We start from the raw sequence: 10,149 nt of genomic DNA, 5'->3' as shown, positions 1-10,149 counted from the left end.
GAAGCGATACAAATAACTCTCAGAAAATCATTTAGAATAAGACCCTTGGGGCCGCAAACGTTGGGAAACACACCGAAAGCGGGCGACAAGTATTAGACATGTGACACCACTGGAAGACTTACCTGGCAGCACGTACAACGATTGAGCTTGCCAATCCTACCCTCATCCGTAGGGGGCAGTCCTACATTTCGCTCCGCTATGCTAACCTCTTTTCGAACACCTTTTGTAAATGTGATCTGTTGTTAAGTTAGAAACTTACCGTCCTCGCTGTAACCAAGCAAATGCTTATTTTGGGTTTCTTCAGTTTTGTCCCTTCTTTTTGGCTTCCACACTCTTTTACGAAAAACACAGATCACTTCCTGGTAGCAATGATACTTATTTACTTGTGATGTAATATGGTAGGTTTTTTTGTACTGTATTTTGCAGTTAACCAGCGGAAACAGTGACACCGGTAAATAAAGTAATGAATATTACCTCAATGTAAATACATAACTGTCTAAAGCAATGCAAAAAAATACTGCCTGCCAGTTTCAAGATACGAACCCTGATCCCCAAATGTTACAGTCTCCCACTTAGGCCGGGAGCGACACCGAATACGTTACTTCGGTTGGTATAATCAATTGTGACCCACCAATAAGTTCCACCGCTGCACGAGTGGCGATGTACGTCATCTGGTGCCGTCACATGTTCAACATTTTTCATCCACTTTTCGGGTACTTGTCGATATTTGCGGTACCATGTGTCTTACATTAAATACTTCCCTTTTCGTCATCTACGTCGCTTCGGGAGGTTTTAAACGTTGATAGAATCAACCTGTACAGCTACGGTTATGAGTACCAATAATGGCAGTAAAGCAAGAGTGAGTAGCAAACGTTCTGACGTAAAATGTACTAGGGAATATTTAAATTTGTCCACCATCGTCAGTTATCGATATGGCATTACGCCATGTGTTAAAAGAAGAAGAAGCACAAGCAGCTGATATACTATCAAGTACAGATACCCAAAGATAAGAAATAACAACACCTCTTGGCTCTTCATTGCAGGCATCGCATATCATCATCAAAATAGTTCTTCAACGTCTAAAGTACTGCCCACAATGAACAGCCCATACGCATGGTTATTTCTGGACGTTCGGTACTTCTGGGATTTTCTGTTTCAATTCTCTGATTGGCTCTATCTGGCTCATCACTTCTTCCTCTCTTGCGCCAACTTTTTCATCTCAGAGTAGCATTTACGTCCAAATTCGTCAATTACTTGTCGAACGTATACCAATGCCTGTCTTTCCTAACAGATTTCGGCCTGTCCAGATCCTCTAGTAGTATGGAAGGTATTGCCTGATGTCTTATCACATGTCCTGTCATCCTGTCCCTTCTTCTAATGTTTTCCACATATTCATTTCCTCGCAGATTCTAGACGGAATCATTTCATTCTTTGTCTTATCAATCGATCTACTTTTCAGCACCTTTCTCTGGCACCACATATCGAACTCTTTCATTCTCTTCTTTTTCAAGTTTTCCCTCAGTCTGTGTTTCACTTCCATACAATGCTGTTCTCCATACTTACTTTGTTAGAAAATTCTTCCCCGGATTAAAGCCGACGTTTGACACTATAAGACTTCTATTGACCAGAAATTTCCTCTCTACCTGTTCTAGTCTTCTTTTTATAAACTCGTTCCATCCCCATCATGGTGGTTTTTTTTCTTTTACTTTTCTATGTGGTAATATTTGTAGTCCTTGGACTTATTATCTTTCTTCACCATATGACGTTGTGATATATAAATAGATGATTGAAAAACCAGGATGATTCCGTAATTTGATGGTACGTTTTACGCCGCTACTTTAGCTTCACATTCTTGACTTACTGCCATAACTGAAGCACATGTCTGTTACTATATAGACGCCAATCAGATGATGAAAACCTCTTTCCTTCATTTTATGGGAGACACTAATGTTTTGATTACATTATCGTTGACAGGCAATTTAGTTTTAGTTTGATCGATTTCTTGGTAGTCGACATAACGAGCAGACCATAATGTCATACGGCTACACTCCAGTGTTTCATCTACAAATACTCTTGCCTTTGTTGCCCTTGAACTTCGCGTCTCACTTTATCCTTACGTTCGTTCACTTTCCAGAAATTCAAATAATATTTATGTTGTAAATGTTGTAACTACACATATTTGTGATGACACTTCGTGTGTTGGTGCATTGTCCCGAGTTCATTATCGCCATTCTTATATGTTTTCCTGAACATCAAATTGTATAATTTCATAATCGATCGTGTGAATAAAATACTATCAATGAAGGAGCTGACTGGATTGTACAGTGAAAGTATATTAAGAAATGTTTTCAACACTAGAGATGGCTAAGTTTTCATTAAAAGAACAGTGGGCAGTCATTCTTTTGCCCCACTTGGTTTATGTAATACCCGTTAAAATTTACCGCTTGTTGTATGAGAAGTGTGATGATTCTGTCTTGAATCTGAAGAATGTTCGCCGGTGCGACAGTTCAATGAAAGCTGCCCGTCCTGTGAAAACGGACCCGAAGCCTCGCCTCAGCACCATCCGGGCAGACAACATGGCCACTCGAGTGGGAGAGTTGTTTTGGTGGTTTACCAAAGGGCATTAAGTGATGGGTGTGAGCTAACAAGATGTTTTAAAAAAGAAAGTCCTTGTAACGCTGAGAGAAAGCTGTCTGAAAAAAGTACGACTTAGGCTCTTTCACCAAGAGATTACACCATCGAAACGGGCGAACGATATGCAGGAGGTTTTCTTTTTTTATGAAAAGAATTTTGAAATGGTATTTTCGGCTATTTCTAACAATGAAAGACACACCACGTCATCGCACATCCTCCAATCGTGCCGCTTTTACATCAGGTGTTTTCAGTGGTTGAATCAGCTCCTAAATTAATACTGGCAGCGACCATGGAATGACAGTGTGTTTACAGATAGATTACATTGAGAAATGAAACAGTTTTCAATTTTTTCTGGCTGAATATTCTGTAAAAAATAAATTCAGCGATCTCAGAACTCGAATGCGTCTTGCACCAAACGTCCACTGTACTTGCAGTACAAATGACACTACATTAACCTCACAGTCATTCCTGAGTCCCTGCTTGCTTAGTTGCCTGCATCATACCTCTCATACCTCCCCCTTCTAAACCTCCTCCTACCCGTCTTCCTCCCCCTCTCCCCGTCTTTTTTTTCTCTCTGTCTGTCTCTCTCTCTCTCTCTCTCTCTCTCTCTCTCTTTGTGTGTGTGTGTGTGTGTGTGTTACTGTATAAAGAGTGTTCGAAAACGTTTAAACTGGACCCCTTCAAAGATAAAAGTGGTTAAAAACCGCAAAAGTGAAAATTTATAGAATGCAGACTCCGAAAATGAGAGTGACTGCGTATTTAGCTCTAGAATTAGTCTTGTGACCAGAAACTGCAGTCATCGTTCTTGTCCTAAAAGACAGGCCTTTCATCATCATCGTCATCATTTCCACTCAAGTATTATGCCTTAGCCCTCTACCGACTGGCCGACTGCTGCCTATGAGGTAGTGCGAGGAGCGATCTGTGATTGTGGGTCATGGGATCAGTACGTCGCCAGTCCCTACAGCATGCATCAGCTATAGCCGTTAAATGGCTTCTGGTGATGCCGCTGGTGAACTGTGACGAGATGGTATACTGTCTTGCATAATCTTTATTACGTTGTTCATATAATCACTCAAAAATAAAGTTGTATCACGTCTGTTAGAGATTAAACTTGGAAACACAATTGTGTTAGATCTTACGGCCATTGCTAGGGGCTCCGCACATCGTTAAGGGGGATTTGCAGAGCCTATGCAGTCAATGTTACATGAGATAAATTTATATATCTTCATCTTTGGAACTAATGAAGATAACAATCTAAAATTCTTACAGGTAACTTATCCATGTTATTTGCATCTACTAAAGCAGAAGCAGGAGAATGCAAAAGAGCTAGAGGTATATTTTTATTGTGAATATTTGTACACGCAAGCCTACAGATTCATACCTACTCCAATCACTACCATGATTGTGCTTCGGTAGGAACAATATGTCAGAATAATAGCAACGTGTAGCTATCATGATACAGAGGATGTTCGGAAATTCCCGTAACAAACTTTAGGACTTGTAAAGAGGAGTGAATACATAATAATTTGCATTAGAACCCAAGTCCAGAAGCATACCGTTTCCGCGTACAACCATTTGAAAACATGTTCGATGAGATTTCGGGATAGCAGCCGGATCATGTTGACTTCTTGTCACGATATTTCGGCTGGCAGTTGTCCAGCCATCTCCAAGTGAGCGTCCGTCACTGGAGGCTGCGTGTTTTTTTTTTTTTCTTTATTACGATTTTGATACCCGTACAACAACAGGTAGGCTGGAGCAGCACATTACGCCACTCTTCAGCCCAAGAGTTAACAATGATAAAACATAGAAGATACATGAGTGTGAACAATCAGCGAGTAAAAAAAAAACAGTAGACACAGTAACATAAAAAACATGAAGCCGTTCACACTCGATGATAATCCACACGACAAACTGTTGACACGACGCACAAACACTGATGATAGCGATGCCACGTGTGAACGATGGAGCGTGACGGTGAACACTAAACACAAAACACGACGGCACACACGAGAAACGGATGGCGATGACCTCCGGCGCGCGAATGTCCACGTAACGTGTGCGAGTCCGGGGACCTGCCAAGAGGGGAAGAAGGGTGAGGGGGAGGGAGAGGGGAGAGCAAAGATGTCAATGGCAGAGGAGATGGGAGGAGGAGTAGAGGGATGGGGGTAGGGGAAGCCTGGGGGTGGAGAGGGGAGAAAGGGAGGAGGGAGGGAAGGGGGAGAGGAGGGAGGGAGGGTGCCCAAAGGAACAAACACAGGAAGATGGAGGGAGGATCAAAGTTGGTAGGAGGGGTAGATGGAGGGGAGGAGGGCATCATCAGGGAGGGGGAGCTGGCGGAAGCCACCTTGGGAGAGGGTAAGGAGGGTGGAGAGATGGAGAGCAGGTGGGATGTGGGAATACAGGCACGGCAGTGGGTGGGGGTGGGAGAGGATGGGTGAGACAAGTCGGTGAGGAGGATCGAGTATACAGGAGGTGTAGAGGATCCGTATCCATTTGAGGAAACGGAGGAGGTGGGGGAACGGAATTAGGTCGTACAGGATCTGCATGGGGGAGGGGAGACAGATGCGATAGGCGAGGCGGAGAGCATGGGATTTGTAAAAGCTAGGGGGGGCGGATATCCAGGCAGGATGGGCGTAACAGAGGATAGGGCGGATGAGGGATTAATAGGTGTGGAGTATGGTGGAGGGGTCCAGACCCCACGTACAGCCAGAAAGGAGCTTGAGGAGACGGAGTTGGGAGTGTGCCTTGCCTTGGATTGTCCAGAGATGCGGGGCCCAGGAGAGGCGACAGTCGAGGGTGACGCCAAGGTACTTAAGGGTGGGGGTGAGGGCGATAGGACGGCCATAAATGGTTAGGTAGAAATCGAGGAGGTGGAAGGAAGGGGTGGTTTTGCCTGCAATGATCGCCTGGGTTCTGGAGGGATGGACCTTAAGCAACCACTGGTTGCACCAACCGGTGAACCGGTCAAGATGGGATTGGAGAAGGTGTTGGGAATGCTGCAGGGTGGGGCAAGGGCAAGGAAAGCGGTGTCATCGGCAAACTGGAGAAGGTGGACGAGGGGTGATGGCGGCGGCATGTCCGCCGTATACAAAAGGTACAGAAGGGGGGAGAGGATGGAGCCTTGGGGCACACTGGCAGAGGGAAAAAAGGTGTAGGAATCCGTGTTATGGATGGTGACGTAGGAAGGACGTTAGGAGAGAAAGGAGCCGATCAGACAGACGTAATTAATAGGAAGGGCGAAGGTTTGGAGCTTGAAGAGGAGACCAGAATGCCATATGTGGTCATAGGCACGTTCAAGGCCCTGGGAGAGGAAGACAGCGGAGTGACAGGAATTAAGCTGTTCGGAAAGGAGATGAGTGAGGTGAAGGAGAAGGTCATCGGAAGAGAAGGACGGCCGAAAGCCACACTGGGTAACGGGAAGGAGGTGGTGCTGGTGGAGATGCTGGTGGATGCAGAGGGTGAGGATGGATCCCAGGACCTTGCTGAAGACTGAGGTAAGGCTGATGGGACGGTGGGAGGAGATGGAGGATGGCAGTTTACCGGGTTTAAGGAACATCAGGATATGGGAGGTTTTTCACAGGTCAGGGTAGTAGCCGGCGGACAGGACTACATTGTAGAGCCAGGCCAGTGTGGAGAGGAAAGAAACAGGAGCTTCACAAAGGTGGCGGTAGGTGACACGATCGTGACCAGGAGCGGTGTTGCGTTTTGTGTGGAGTGTAGCAATGAGATCCTGTGTAGTGATAGGGGCATTGAGGCATTGAGTTCTGTGCGTGCCATGTTGTCCAAGAACTGGAAACCAGGTGCGAGGGGGGGGGGGGGGGGAACAGAGGTGTCAGTTCAATTGCAGACATCCGGGAAGAGGGAGTAATCGAACTGGGGATCGTCGGGGATGGAAAAGACATCGGAGAGGTAGGAGGCAAAGTGATCGGCCTTACTAAGGGTGTCAGGGAAGGGGTGATCATCATGGAGAAGAGGATAGTAGGGGGAGGGTTTAGTTCCGGTAAGACAACGGAAGGCTGACTAGAACTTGGACGAGTTTATAGGAAGAGTAGCATTTAAATGGGTGCATGCCTGTCGCCAGTCCCGGCGTTTCTTAGCCGCAAGCAAGTTTTGGATGTGTCGCTGGAGTTGCTGGTGGCGTCATAGTGTGTCCGGGTCACGCATGTGGAGGAAGGCACGGTAGAGACGGCGGGATTCGTGGAGGAGGAGGATGGCCTGTGGGAGTAAGGTAGGATGGTGGGGTGAATGGCGACAGTAGGGATGTGGGCCTTCACGGCCTCAGACAAGGTCTGCTGGAGAAAGGAGGCAGCATGGGTAATATCATCAGTGTGGTGGTAGGTGAAGGGGTGGCCATCGACCCGGTTGGAGAGCGTATCCCAGTAGGCATTCCAGTCGGCACGGGAATAATCATGGACATACTTCGGGGGAGGGTCATGATGGGGGTCGGGGTGGGGGTGACGACTGTCTGAAACAGTGAGGAGGGCAGGGAGATGGTTACTACCAATGGGGTCCAGGACATCCACCATTATGCGGCCAAGGAGGTTAGGGGAGGAGAGGATGACATCAGGAGTGGTTGGATTCAGGGGGGGTGTGCTGGGGAATGGGGACAAGGTCACCTTGGAGGGAGGAGAGGAACCAATGCCACTGGCATAACTGGGCTGTGGAACGACTATGGATGTTGAGGTTGGCGGCGATCACGTAGGATGAGAAGGTACAGTCAATGTGGGAGAGGAAGTCAAAAGGAATAGGAGTGTTATGGCGGACATAGATGGTGGCGCAGGTGATGGTAAGGCCAGGGAAGAAGAGACTAAGGATCAGGTGTTCAGTGGGTCGGGAAGGAGAGGTTGGAGCCGAACTGGGATCTGGCGATGGTGACTAATGGCAACTTCGCCATGTGCTATCGGGAAGGTATGGTCGGAGCAGTGAAGGAGGTAGGGCGAGGTGTGAACGGTGTGGTGGGGCTGAAGAAAGGTTTCATTAAGAAGGAAGGCATCCACGCGGTGGTTGGCGAGGGTATGCATGAAGAGGTTCTTGTTGGCAGGAAGGAAACGGATGTTGTTGAACAGGATACGGTGCTGTCGCACCATGACAGGGATTTAGACAAGGGCGTCGAGACGGGAGAAGGTGAAATGGGCCTGATTGTGGGAATAGGTGGCATACATTTTTAGGTGGAAGACGGAACAGGCAGCGAGGAGGATCTGTTGGAGGGTGTGAGCGCACTGGAAAGGGTGGACGTTTTGCAGAACAATGGTGAGGAACCTGATGATGTCCTCAGCGGTGGTGTGGGGGGGGGGGGGTACGAAGGGAACTGCCAGGAGGGATAGGGGCGTCCAGAGGGCGGACAGGGGCGGTGAGTTCAGGAGTAGTCGGAGAGGGTCGGGCTTTACATTTTTGGGAGTAGCTGGGATGCAGGAGATTGCAGGTATTACAGGAGGGAGGGGACTGAAGGTTAGGGCACTGCTGGAGGAAGTGCGCTTGCATGCAATGTGGACAGGTGGGGGACTCGCGGCACTCAGCTGTTGTGTGTGCGTTGTAGGGCAGATACCTCTGGCAGTGGAGGGATTGAGGAGGGGAATGGGAGAGGTCGACCTTGTAGCGCTGGTTGAAGAGGAGGGCACCCTCCTTCAGCAGGTGGTCAATGGAGGGAGCGTCCTCTGAGAAAACCCGATAAGGCGGGTGGGGCCGGTGGAGTTAAAAATGTGGTGGACCTCCCGCACCTCCAGCAAGGGATGCGCCTTGAGCTCAGCCAACACCTCCTCCTCCATGATCGTCGGACTAAGCCGAGTAATCACGGCAGTTAGGGTCGGCAGACGATGCGGGGGTTGGGGTTGGTGAGAGGGAGGTGGGGAAGGGGCAGGAGTGAGGGAGGCATTGGGGCCAAATCGGGTGATGGGTATGCGGGAGAGGAGGTCAGTATGGAGGGTGGGGCTGGGGGAGGAGATGAGAACTGAGTCTCTTCTGGGAGTGAGGAGGGAGATGTGGGCTCCAGGAAAGTGTTGGCGGAGAAGGAGGGAGAGGTTCCGGGCCTCGAGGAGGGAAGGATCAGGACGAGAGAGGACGTATTTGTAGGAAGAGGGAGGGGAGGAAGAGGAGGAGGAGGAGGCAGAGGGAGCAGGGCCAGGCGGGGAGACATCCATGGCATCCCGGGGAGGGGGGAAAGGAGGACAAGGTGGGGCCTTTTTGGGAGCGGAGGAGTTGGCGGTGCCGCTAGGGCGTTTAAGGGCGTAGGAAGGGTGATATGAGGGATGGGAGCTACAGGGAGGTGGTGGGAAGTCGCAGCTCCCGACGTGCATGCAGTAGTCAGCGCAGGAGATAGTGATGGTGAAGGCGATGGCGTCGGCGATGGCGGTGGCGGTGATGGCGAAGGCTAAGGCGATGGGGAGAGCTGGGCATGGGCAGTGGCCCATTGGGCCACCACCCGAGCTGGTGCTGCAGTGACAGGCTGGGGGAGTGGGGGGAAGGGATCAGAGGTAGAGGTGCGGGAGGAAGAAGCTGGGGAGGGGGCGACGAAGAGTGTGGGAGAAGGGAGAGTTAGAAGAGGAGGGATGGAAAGAGGGGGGTGGGGGCGACTCGGCACACCATTTAATGGTGGTAGTGGCGGCGGAGGGCGAAGTATAAACTATGGCAGTGGTGGTAGTAGTGGCAGTGGTGGTGGGAGCTGACATGACGACAGGTAGAAACCAAGACACTATTGGACGGAAAACGAGAGAGGAAAAACAGGGACGGACGAAGACGGACGAAGACGGACACCGAAGTCCCACGCTGCTGGCGCTGGCGACTGCTGGCTGGAACGCCGCAGCTGCCGCTGCCGCTGGCTGGACCGCTGCTGGCCGGCCGGGACCGCTGCTGGTGCTGCTGCAGCTGGCTGGACCGCTGCTGGCTGGCTGGCTGGCTGGCTGGTTGGCACCTGCAACCCTAACGCTTCGATTAGTGCACGAAATCACAGATCGAAGGGCGGTACTCGTAGCGAGGTACCGCCGGAGATGACTGGAAGTTCCCGGGGTCACCTTTACCGCAAAAAATTGGTGCGATAACGCATGCGCATTGGGCTCCGTCACAGGAGCGTCCTCTGTCGAAATCCACGCCCTCTGGAGCTACTGTTCTATCTGTGGAACGGAGGCGCATGCGTAAAGGTGAAAACTACATGTCCGCCCTCTGTCGGAATGCGCGCCCGCGTCGCTAAAAACAGACGTCAGATGTCGCCAGACGTGTCATTATTAATGAACTGCCTTGTCTCAGAGGAAATTACAGAGATCACCGGGTCCCAAGCATTGTCCAGCTGAAAACCGCCATCACGATTTATAAGATTTTGCGCTAGGCGTAACTCCACAGATCCTTTAATTACTGAATCCCAGAAAGTTTTCGCTGGGGCCAAGAATTTCGTGCCAGAAAAATCCATAGAATGTCATCTGGTAATATAGTGCTCAGCTACGGCCGACTTACTGGGCTGCGAAAGGTGAGTGTGGAGCTCGTGTTCAGCGCCCCACACATTAATAGCTAAAGAAATTGCTCGTG

The sequence above is a fragment of the Schistocerca piceifrons genome, chromosome 4 (assembly GCF_021461385.2).
Source record: "Schistocerca piceifrons isolate TAMUIC-IGC-003096 chromosome 4, iqSchPice1.1, whole genome shotgun sequence".
Lineage (NCBI taxonomy): Eukaryota > Metazoa > Arthropoda > Insecta > Orthoptera > Acrididae > Schistocerca > Schistocerca piceifrons.
This window is presented reverse-complemented; position numbering follows the sequence as displayed.